Here is a 12,597-nt window from a genome sequence, read left to right as displayed (position 1 = left end):
CTCAACTTATAGGGACAGCAGAGTCACACTCTGGTTTGACTGTGGGTGAGCAGGATGTTGAGAGGATGGAGAAGTCGGGTGAAGAATTTGAAGGATTCAGTGCCTATGAGCTATAGAGTAGAAAGACTGCCATGTGGGCTGGTGGAGATGCAAATTTGGGAGGAGGAGAGTTATTTTCTCACAATGACCCCCAGACATTCTGTATGTTTATTGGTGACTACTCAAGACCGGAGATGGCATCTACTCTTTGCCAAGTGTCTTAGACCCTGGATGGGAAAGCAAGAAGTGAGCTAAACACCAAGCATGCAAGGGGCTCAGAGAGGAATTGGTGTTACTCACACAGGCATCCACCACGATCACATGATTGCAAAATGCTTGCTTTATTTATTTTAATTAATTAATCAGCTAATTAATTAATTTATATTGAGGCAACATGGGTTTACAACACTGTATATGATCCCCAGGTCAAGGATCACCCCTCCTCAGATGCCTGTCACCATACCACACCCACTGCCAGGACACCCACAGTCCTCCACCCTAGTCCATTGTGCCCTTCCCTCCCTCTGTCTCCCTGACTTGTACCCTCATTCCTGTTTTAGATCACTCTTTACTGAAAGCATGGCCCTATTGTCCTTCTGGAAACTGCTAGAGGCCGCCTGGTGAGGCTAGCTCAGAAATGGAGCATAGGCATTTAGAAACTTCTATAGCAACTTGATGCTGTCATCTTATGTCTGTGGATTCTAACAGTACTAGCAGAACACATTTGGCTTTGTACCTCAAATTTCATTACTCTGGTCCTGTCATTTTCTAGTAATTAATTTTTATTGGGGGAAAAAAGAAAATTAGATTTTTCACCAGGTGATTAGAGAAAGTGCAGATCTTAAGAGACAGAACCTTTTCCATCCAAGGAGCACATTGCAAAAGTTAAAATATAGCAGAGCCTCTGTAGATGTTGGCTAACCAGCTGTGAACTTTGACCAGGATGCAAACCCTGTACTACCCCCTGACTTCTGCTGTCCGGAAGAGAAGAATAAGAAGTTAGATTAATGAAGTATCCTGTGTCATAAACATATGTATATTGAGGGCTCATGAAAACCCCTTACAGAAATGTGATTAGATAGTTTTACCAGGGAGCAAATGAAGGACTCTCAGGTTACTTAGCTCACCTGGAGTTGAGGCAGGTTGCAATCCAAAGAGCAGGTTCTTTCTTTTTCTTGGCTTACCTGACTTAGCTGAGACTTCCTGAGAGCAGGTACTGCATGCTCCTTCTGCTCCAAGGAACCGTGGAACATACCCTCCAGGCTTCTCTCGAGAACTCTCCCACAAGCCCTATGAACTTATTTGGCTCTTTACAGATGAGGAATTTGAGTCATGGAGAGGTTAACTGATGTGAGACCAAGCTGGGTTCTGAATTTGATTCTGTCAGGGAGAGGCAATAAGGCCCAGTGGTTCATTTCTTGGGTTTTAGAGTCAAATAGTGTCCATATCTATTATTTAAGGAGTGCTATGACTGATATCTACAGTTGCACTGTTGTGCACTGTGCAATACCAAGAACCATCAGTTACATCATCATCTATGTAATACATGGAGCCCTCTGGAGTTGTGCATTGTGTATCTTGTGTGGCTGAATCAATGGCTGGAAAAGACTGTGGAGTCTGAAACCTGCTCTTCAAAATATTCCCAGATATAATTTTCAGTAAACACACCAGGCTCTGCCTAGTCTCAGCAGAGAGAATGCCCCTCCACCCCGCATCCCTTCACCCTCGTGGCCCTATTGTCCTATCCCTGGTGCAGGTCACCGGTCAGAAACAAAGCAGGATGAGCTGGTGCTACACCCTTTGTTGGACCTTAATCTCTGGCTCTCTGTGCTTTTATGGCATGTGAGAGTAGGTTATGGACTGGGAAACACTATAGAACTCCGTTAGGTAATGATTAAAACATCACAAATGCTGCCAATGACAATAAAGGAAGAATAAGGTGATAGGAAAACTTACTCCCGTTTCAACTACTAAGGTCAGAAGCTCTAGATCTTGGAGAAAAACAAAACGAGTACTAGTTCTTGCTGATACCTCTGTTGCCTTCTCTTAGCTAGACTGCATGGAGTGGGCCTTCAGTAAATGCTGACAAATCAAGGAAGGACTGAAGAAATGCAGGAACGATGAAGTGATGGGTAAATGAAATTTCAGGAATGGCGGAAACCAGGACCTTGCTGCCTGGCTGTGCTATTTCAGAGAGGTGAAAAGGTGTAGATTATGCAGTGATACTTCTTTGGATCCATGACATTACTAGTCATGGACACCAATGCATGGTGAGCCCAAATTCCATGTCAGTCATTGTGTTCCATGGAATTCTTCACCAGCCTCTACTGTCTCCATTTTGTAGATAAGCAACTGGATTAGGTTCACACCTTGAGTGACAAATTCAGGATTTGAACACAGTCCCAAGTGACTTACGAACCTGTACTTTTCTGCCATATTTGTTAAACCCATCGAGACTGATCCAAACTTACACAGAGGGAAATTTCCTTTTGAAATCATGGGCTTTTCAGGGTGTCTGGTGCTTTTTCCTTTGTGTCTGTTGTTAGGTCCTGGCCTTTCTGGAGAAATCCTTCCTTCCCCACACAGAGATCCTGGGCTCCAGCAGGGGGGAGACAGGCAGGACCTTGGTTTTTCCTGTGCTGCTAGTCCAGCACCAGGTTATTCCAGCGTTGAGGTGCTGCTGCTGTCTGGGAGGGCTTGTGCTGAGATACAGGGCCCGGGTATGGCTGAGAAGGGCTGTTGTGCATCTGTGTGCACAGGGAGGAGGGCATCATGAGCACTTGCCCAGGAAGGAAGACTGTGAGGAAGGGAGGGAAGGAGAGGAGAAAGAGAACCTTTCTGGGTTGATCATGGAATCCTTGGATTCATCTTTCCTGTCAAAGATTAGGGTAGAAAACAAAAACACTGGGGACAATTAGAATTCAGGGGTAATGAAGAAAAAAATTTCAAAGACATTTGATGCCATTGGGTACCAAACTGGGGCTGCCGGCCACTGACTGTCTTGTGCTTTGTTGATGTTAGTTTTACTTCAACCCCTGCAAGTCTGAGTTACAGGCCCAGAGAAGGCTGTGGTTGCAGGCAGGAAGGGAGGGAGGGCAGGATGTGTAGGTCAAGGGGAAAGGGAAGCCTCTGGAGTGTCAACATCATTCAGTGTTCAACCTGTCAGCTTGGTGCCATTGCTTCTGCCAAGACCTGGAGCTTTCCCTGTGGCCCACATGTCACCTCGAATCTGACTTTCTGTTTCCAGGGCACGGCTTATGAACCGCTCCCCTTCTCTCTGCTTCTGTGCTGACCCAGCATCAGTTCTTTTCACTGCCAGAGTAGGGGTGGGGTGAGGGCAGACCTCCTGGGCTCTGAGGCCTCCCATCATATGAGGGCACTGCACTGTCCACAAACGGGGTGTGGGTGCTGCTTGACAAGCCTAGAGCATGCGTCCTTCCTGGCCACTGAAAGAAGGCCAGGCTCTGGGTGTGCTGTGTTTTCAGGGGTGCTTATTCACTCCATAGTAAGTACCTGTAGGACTTGAGGACAATCAGCAGAAAGTTGTGAGCTTGGGGAATGGGATCCTCTTACTGATATGACAGAGAGCCTGGGGACCCCAGGTCTCAGGATTGGCTGTGCTTGGTGCTGGTGTGGGATTTGAACACACTGAGCTGAGGTTTTATTCCTCAAACTGCCATCAAATGTCGCCCAGAGCTTTGTGATGTGTAGTCATGTGGTGGTGTCTCTTGGTGTTCTCACCATGTGCTCTTAATCTGGAGTTCTTTGTGGGGATTCCAGAGCAGCACGTAAGTGCCCATTTGGCAGATGCTCTAGTTTAGCTGCTAATGTCTCTTCCAAAGCCCACCTTCTGTCCCTTGTTAATGCTTGGGATGCTGGGCAGCTTACCACTGAAAGCATCCTTTTTTTCCTCCAATCATGATTTAGGGTTAGAAAAAAAAAGAAAAGAAAATCCTGTGATTTTTAGGAGTAAAATTTTGCTTCTAACTCAGGATGTCTGGGGCCTTTCTATCTTTTAGGTTTAATACTCCAGAAACTTAATGAATAAACCTTCCAGTTATCTTTTAATGGACTCACTAAAACAACTGAGCAAGAATGGATATGCCCATTAGAAACTCACAGAGACTCCATTCATAGGACTTCAGGGCCAAGCCCTTCATGCCTTTGATTTGTTGACCTTATTCCTAAATGCACTCGGGTGTGTTCAGTGGAGTAAAGATGACTATGAATGTTTTGCTATTCCTCCCATGAAGAGGTGGAGTCTTGTTTCCTTCCCCTTGAATCTCAGTGGCTGGGGTAACTTGCTTAACCAGTAGCAGGAAACAAAAGTGATAATCAGGAACATCTAAAGCCAGATCATAAAACATCCTGCAAAAAAAAAAAAAGAAAAAAAATGTCCTACAGCTTCAGCCTGGACCTCTTAGAATGCTTGCCCTGGAGAGGCTGACTCTAGGGACCCAGGCCCTAGGCCCCCAGGAAAGGCCACGTGAGTCCAAGTCAGCAGTGGCCAGCATTAGTGGCCTTCCCAGCCCAGGCTTCTGATATATGAGTGCAGGCCTGAAAGTGACTCCACAGCCCCTATTGCCTGACAGGTGTCACTCCAGGTAACGGATGGGTCATACAGCTAAACCTGTTGTGACTTTCTTATCTACAGAAGTGTGAACAAGATGAAGTGGACTTTATGTCAATTGTTGGAGTATTTTGACAGGTAGCACTGGGTAATAACTAGAATACTTGATGGAGAGAAGTTTTAGTTCTTGGGAATACTGGACGCATCTAATTGTAAGGGAAGAGGAGTTAGGGGTTCTGTGCTACCTGTTTCTTAGGTTTGTATCACCTGATCTTCCCATATCACCTGATGTTCCTGGCAATCCAACCAATTTGATGAACTTATTTTCCCAATGAAACATTTTGCCTGGGTATGTTTTCTAGCTTCAAAGTAACCTTGGAAAGTGTAGGAGCGGGGATTCTGCTGTCTGAGATGGTCTGGCCTTGGAGTTTGAAGCCTTGCGGGGTTTTACTGGTAAATCTGTGTCATCACAAGGACAGTAGATGAATGAGGCAGGCCTAGCCTTGAAGAGTTGCAGGCTGTACTCAAAGGGAACAGGCTCATTCTCAAATGTCAAGTGCAGTTTTTCTGTCATGGCTGCCTACAGTCCAGGCTGGAGATTTCTGAAGCTGACACCTCTAGAATTCCCAATGACTCCAGTCTGGGCTCTGCCTGTGACGCTGATTGTGATGCAAACTTCACTTGTTGAGCTACTGAACTTAGAAAGGACCATGAACCTTGTGGAAATTTCAGTACATTTTAACTGAATCTTGGGAGCAAAGCCCACAGTGCATTTGATTTATCCACATAAATATATTTGACGATCTCAATGAGATTGGGGTGGTGTGCACTCTCTATATTTAGAGAAAATATAAAGTGACACTTGTAATGTGTTGATTTTACACACGTGTCTGCCCCCCCAATATAGCATACTAGGGTGGCACAGAGGAAGGACTTTTGACATGAAATGAAAGCTTGATATATTAGAGCTATGCTAGAGCTTCTATGACAAACTATCACAGACTAGGTGGTTTAACCAACAGAAATTTATTATCCAGTTTAGGAGGCTGAAAAGTTCTAGATCAAGGTGTTGGCAGGGTTGGTTTCTTTGGAGGCCTCTGTTCTTGACTGGCAGGTGGTTGCCTTCTAATATGTGCTCACATATTTGCCATTTGGTCTGCAGGTTGTATGTTTTCCTCTTCTGTAAGGATTTGAGTTATGTTGACTTAGCCCCCACACCCCCATACCATACTTTAATTCCATCACCTCTCTAAAGGTTCTATGTCCAAATATATTCACATTCTGAGGTACTTGGGGTTAGGTCCTCAACATATGGGTCGTTGGGAGGGGAGGGCAGCAGAGGACACAATTTATCCCATAACACCTGGATTTGAATTCTGGCTTTTCTATGTACTAATCATATGACCATAAGTTATTTAACCTTCCTAAGTCTTCATTTCTTTATTTGCATAATGTGACTTAAAAATACTACTTGTCTCATATGGTTGGTGTGGGGAGTGTGAATAAATGTGACATTACTGTGCATATAAATGGTGTTTGTTTGTATGTGTAAACTTTAGATGAATAGCCACTATTCATCTCCCAGTGGGATGGGTACATATTAGGCAAAATTTGCTGATATAGTTCTTTCAATAATTAAAAAATATTATTATTACAATTCTTTTAAATGTTGTCATGTTTCTCTCTCCCATCTTAGAGATACCAACCCCTTGAGGCCAAGTGTTTCATCTCTGGTGATAGTTTTTTTTTTTTAAAGATTTATTTATTTATTTATACAAGCACTGGGTACAGTCAGAAGCGCAGGAGAGTGAGAGAATTCACCAGAGCCAGAGCGGGGAGCAGAGCAGGCAGAAGGACCGAAGTACACTGCTAAGGAGAGCAGCGGGCGGCAGGAGAGGTCTGCGTGCCACGTGGGACCCTCCTCTGGTGGCCGGGGAGCAGCTGGAGATTGAACTGGTGCCGCAGAGGCTGCAGGCAGCTTCGCAACCCAACGCTCAACCACTGCGCCACGGGGGAAGCCGTCTGGTGATAGTCTTGTAGCTGGCAGTGGATTGTGTAACCCCAGCTGTGGCTCTCAGAGCGCTGTACCAGTCTAAATGGTCAAAAATATGTGAGAGACATAGATCATTAAGCAGTGTGGTTTTTTTCGTTGAAGGTTGAGGGTCGATGGGTCTGGCATGTTCTTACCATCTTGCTTTCCTTGCAAAATTAGTTGTGCAGAAAACCCGAAGTGTCTTTAGATGTGCTCTGTCTCCTCTAATTTCAGAATTTGGTGCCAATAACTCATTAACATTTATTATAGGACTACCTCTGGCTGGCTATAAAGAAAAACCTTATGAAAGTTCAAAACTGTTATCTTGAGGAGGTCAATGAGAAGGAAAACAAGGCCTTATCAGCTGGGAACCAAGTTAATGTTTCTCCCTTTATTTTAGCCTTGAGATGAGGGCTAGAAGGATGGAGGGAAACATGAGTCATGGTAAGACTTTACAGTATAGTACTAAGTCATAGAGGATCTTTGACTTTGGGAGCTTGGTAGGGTTCTGCACTGGGGATAATTTTAAGGGACAAATCAGTCATGGGGCTTTATACAGGGAACATAGAGAGTTTGAACATGTCACATAGCTCTTTATCATGTGAAACATGGATACCAACATCTCATGTGGGCCTACTTTGGATGAGGTATATGGATCAGCTGCTTTGTATACATAAGACTTAATCTTTCCACAAAGCTAAACTTAGTTCTTAGAACCTTGGTTTTTGTTTTTTTTTTTTTAAAGATTTATTTATTTGTGCATACAAGAACTGGGGTACAGGCCAGAGGTGTGGGGGCGAGAGGATTCACCAGAGACAGAGTGGGGAACAGAATAGACGGATATACTAAAATATACTGCTGAGGGGAGCAGCGGTTGAGACAGGAGAGGTCTGCTGTGCCATGTGGGTAGCTCCCTGGCTGGCCAGGATTGAACTCATTCTGCAGAGGCTGCAGATAGCTTCACTGAGCTGTGCTAAACCCCTTGCGCCACCAGGGAGGCCCAATTATAGCCTCAGTTTCCTCACCGGCTCGAATTGTAATGCTTTCCTACCTATTTCTGCGCCTCCTGAAAAGCATAGTGCAGTGTCCGCTGTGTCAGAATCTCTCAGGAGAATCTAATACACACAGAGACTCCCGAGTCCTGGCAGCAGGTCTCACCTGCTCATGAGAACTGACTGGACCCCTCTCTTCTCAACTCAGAGTTGTGATAACTCACCGGTAGCTGACATTGGTAAGGGAGATTTACAACAGGAAATTGGCAAAATGCCCCCTATCCGGGCTTTTTCTCCTTCAAGAGACTTGATTGCAAAATTTACTTGCACATCAACAACCCCTAACCAGAAACCCTAGGAGAAGCACTTCAAATAGCAGGGCTCAGGAAGCTGCCACCCAGGTGATTCTGCTGTCTAGTCTGCATTTTGTAACCACTGCCTGGGAGCCTCAGAAACTCTCTGGACCTGCAACTTCTGCTTTCTCTAAGCTGCTCTCCTGTGACTCCCTCACATCCCCCAGTCTCCCTGCCTAGGAAAGTTCAGCTATCAGGAGGGAAAATGCTGCTGAGGCTTCCCTACCCGATGAAGCAGAAAGACACTGGGCAGGCATGGGGGAAAACTCTCATTTAAACACAAATAGCTGAAATAATTGCTTAGCAAATCTGGAAAATGACTGGCTAAGTAAATTGCTTTTGTGAGGGGCAGGGTAAAGTGTCTGAGTTTGCCCCTGGTGGGGCTCAGTGGAGACAGTGGTGCCTTGAGAAACTCAACCTGACACTTGAATTCCTGGCTGAGTCTCCAGGAGCAACACAGGCTTTTGCTACTGCTTGGGGGTCATGGCTGCCTCTGCCTGAGGCACTGAGCTCCCCACAGGGGCTCCCCAAGATGGGAAGGATTACCTCAAGGCACTAAAATCTCCCTCTGGAATTACTGTTGTGTTGGCTTCCCAAAGTCATGCTCTGCTATGTGTGGTATGGAATTCAGATTAACACCCAGCCTGTGAATTGGCGATCTAATTTTCTTGCAAATAAAGGGCTTAGGGAACGTCACTGTCCATTACTGATCTTCTGATATGTGGTGTGGATGGTGCTAGCAGCTTAACCAGAAAGAGGTACTGTTTCAAGCCCCTTTCGGTGCTTTGACTTATTTATTTATATATATATATATATATATATATATATAAATCTTTTTAAAAATATGTATATTTAATATATATTTTATGTATTTATATATTTCATATATAATTATATTTATAATTAGCTATATAATATATAGTTAATTAAATATATATTTTATATATATTAAAGATTTATTTATACACACAAGAACTGGGGTGCAGTCCAGAGGTGTGGGCGGTGAGAGGATTCACCAGAGACAGAGTGGGGAACAGAACAGGCAGATCGACTGAAATACACTGCTGAGGGTTGTAGAAGAAATAAATTCTAGCCTTTTACCCAGGCAGGGGAAGAACAAGCGGTACTTCAGGAATGGTGAGATCAGAAAAGCTTTATTACTCATGCGTGAGGTCCCAGACCTGGGTAGCCCTGTAAGGTCTGAGCACCAGTCTAGGGACAAAGGGTTTCTTTTACACATAACCACCTTACATTGCTAACATCGGTCAGTAAGCACAAAAGTTTGTGACAGAAGACAGGTATTCAAGGATGCCCTGGGAGATCAATCAGCCTGGTGGCTCTCTGGCCTTGTTAAAATGTAACCTCCTTTAGGTAATCTCATCTAGATAGCCTTTAGAGAGGCAAAACTTGTTTACATTTACTTTGCGTTATTTACTGCACCAGACCTATGACTCTTTTAGCAGGAAACAGGAAAGATTTCATCTGATTAGCCGTTGCCTTTCAAGGGGAGCAGTGGGCAAGACAGGAGAGGTCTGCTGCACCATGTGTGTAGCTCCTTGGCCAGGGATCGAACTCGTGCTGCAGTGACTGAGTATAGCTTCATAGATTGCGTCTTAACCCCTTGCGCCACCAGAGAGGCCCTGCGTTAACTTATTTAATACATGCAGCCATTCTGAGAGTTACATGTTCTTCTTTGCCTCAGAGGAGCTGAGATGAGCCCCCTGCCATTGGACAGCCAAGTGGATTCTGGTGTGGCCTGTCTGCAGGCCACCAGGGGCAGGACGTTTCCCCTCACAGGGTCAAGCTACCTCTTACATCTGGGCATATTCGTGCCCATTTTAAAATCCTGTGAGATGGATAAGATTGTGGCTGTGTTGCTGAGGAAAGTAAAACTTGAAGGAGAGAGGTGCAAGATCACACCAGAAATGAAGGAAAGACCTAGACGGAAATAAAGAACTGAAGCAGAAGTAGGAACACTTTGTTTTTGGAGCTGCTGCTGCTCATGTGGGGTGGGAAGGATTCTTCAGTGATGAAGGACAAGAATAGAAAAAAAAAACTGAAAAGGAAGCGTGCCACAAGACCCGAAACCTGGCTCCTACAAGGAGGTAGGGGTAGAAGAGATAGCATAGGCATTGACACAGTTATGGAAACTAAGGTCCTTAGCAGAGGATGACACAGTTGCAGAAACTAGTATCCTTAGGTGCAGACCAGTATTCTGGGCTGCCTAGATTACAAAGCATAACATTCAAGCAGGTATCTGAGGGCACATCCAAAGGTAAAGATATGGAGATTGAGCCCATTGTAGAATCTCCAGTCCCTTTCAAATTCTACAGAGTTACCCAATTTTAGCAACCAACTGTCAGCTCACAAGGAGTGAGCCCCTCCCAAACAGAACACTATCAGTGCAGTCTCTGCTCAGGCTTGGGGCAGCACTCCCACTGCCCACCTGTGACTATGCAGGTGCCTCTTTTCACCAACTCTGTCCATCTGCAGGGCAGCAGCTTCCTGTCTGCCAGCGACCTACCAAGGCTGCCTGCCTGCAACCATGCAGGCTTCTCTTAGCAAAACCGTCCCTTCGGGGGAAGCTCTTCCTGCCTGCTTGTGTCTATGAAGTTTCCTTTATTCTTCCATCCCTTTCCCTAATAAACCTGTTTTTTAAATATAACTAATGTCTCTGTCTTGTGGAGGAACTCGCCTAGGAAACTCGCCGTGTGTAGCTGAAACAGGAGCTCTGGTGAAACCTTTCCCAGAGTGAACTCAAGGACCCTGCACTCCAAACCCACAGACTCCCCCCCCCCAAAAAAGACATCATTCAGGATCAAGAAGCCTGAGACCAAGAGTGACAGTGTGGGGGCCCTGCTAAAGTAGCTCCCTGTTCTGTCAAGTTCTAGTTTGGAGACCTGGACAAGCCATTCAACCTAAGACTGTCTCCCCTCCTGTAAAGTGGCCACTATAATAATAGCTTTGATAAAATAGCATGTGCCTCTGGTTTATAGTTGTTTGTTGATTTTGATTTTTTCTTTCTTATAGTTATTGGGGGGTGGGGTGGGGAAAGGAGGGTTGGGGCCAAAATAAGGGGGGTGCAATTGTATTGTATGGGGCATATAAAAATAAATAAATAAATATAGCATGTGCAACTCTCCTAGCAAAAATTCCTGCCAGCAAGGAAGAAATGTGTTGTTATTGTTATTATTTCAACCCGAAACTGGATATTTCTGTGGATTTGTAAGTATGGTGATTTACAGAAAAAAACCCCTCAAAATCTGCCTGCCTATTAGTCCTGCTATAAACCCTAAGCCCAATCAGGGAGTTCTTCCTTGCTGGCACCCCATAAATATTAAAATGGGGTGGGGGAAGAGAAGAGAGGAAAGGAGAGAAGGGGGTGATTGATTGTCGGATGGATGGATGGATGGATGGATGGATGGATGTAGGGTAGGGGTGTCCTGGCCCTCCAGAGAGACTGGCTGGACACAACAAAGTCTGGTCACCCCCCCCTCTTCTGGGGGCAGGTACGTGGGTTGGTTTTACCTATCCTGATGCACTCACTTATTTGTCACCACCTGGTCTGACCTTGGGGTTGACCCATTTGCCTTTCACACAGTGGCAATCTCAATGTGGAGCCAGCTGGGAATCAATTTGATCTCAGAGTGGCCCACTCAGACCAAGAGTAAACTCCCATTTCCTGTCTGCCAGTCAGAATGAAGGCTGCCTTGTCTCCCACTGGACGAAGCAGACATATTGGTTTCACTTTTTGATCCTCAAATGTCAGCAGTTGCCCAGATGTAATGCAAGAAGCTGCCTAGGGGCTTCTTTTCATTCTTATTTATGTTTTAAAATACTTTAGAATATTGTAAGTGCAATACATGGTGATTGAAGGCAATTTCAAAACTATAACAAGCTAAAGTAAGAACTAAGATTTTCAACCACAAATCCTACCTTACATAAATACAAGGTAGAGCTTGATATTTTTATTACAACTCCAATTCTCCTACAAAGTGATGGAACAAATGCTCATGAAGTAATAGAACAAATGCTACACTTGATCTTAGCCAAAAGGCTGAGAAGCGATGTAATAGAACAAATAAATAACTGTGAAATAGTATGTGGTTAAATGGTTTTGATGCTCTTGCTTCAAAAATTTACCTGGATAAAAATTTGGGATGCTTGCTTTGTATTTTGCAAAGGACAGAGCTCTTCCTGACCTCTTCTGGGTAAAGGTTTCAGGAAGACATGGAATATTCATGGCCTTTGACTCCCTCTGGTAGGTACCCAGAGGGTTGTCAACATTTCCAAGTCTGAAAGGAAGGGATAAAGAGCATTTAGAAGCCTATTCAAATTGAGTGCCTTGCTGGAAATTGACAACAGTAAGTACTCAGATGGGCTGGACCCTGAGGGTACAAAAGATGGCTCTTTACCACTCACAAATCCATTCCCTGGCCTTCCTGATCTGCTTGAGGGAGGAGGAGGAAAAAAGAGACATGTTTGCAAGGCTGGAAAGGGAAGGAGGGACTGGCTCACCAGCCACCCATTGGCAATACCTTGGTAAACACATGACGATTCAAGGTCTCGTCTTCATCTGCAAAGAATTATGATTGCCTGCAGATGGGAAAG

General features: G+C 44.8%; 1 pseudogene; it reads right to left on the bottom strand.

Moving 5' to 3' along the window:
• Positions 1-11,898: 11,898 nt before the first annotated feature.
• On the bottom strand, positions 11,899-12,055 carry LOC119250572 (U2 spliceosomal RNA; annotated as a pseudogene).
• Between the last annotated feature and the right edge of the window lie 542 nt (positions 12,056-12,597).

This window comes from Talpa occidentalis, unplaced genomic scaffold (assembly GCF_014898055.3).
Source record: "Talpa occidentalis isolate TD23 unplaced genomic scaffold, MPIMG_talOcc4v2.1 talOcc4.17, whole genome shotgun sequence".
NCBI classification, from domain to species: domain Eukaryota; kingdom Metazoa; phylum Chordata; class Mammalia; order Eulipotyphla; family Talpidae; genus Talpa; species Talpa occidentalis.
This window is presented reverse-complemented; position numbering and strand designations above follow the sequence as displayed.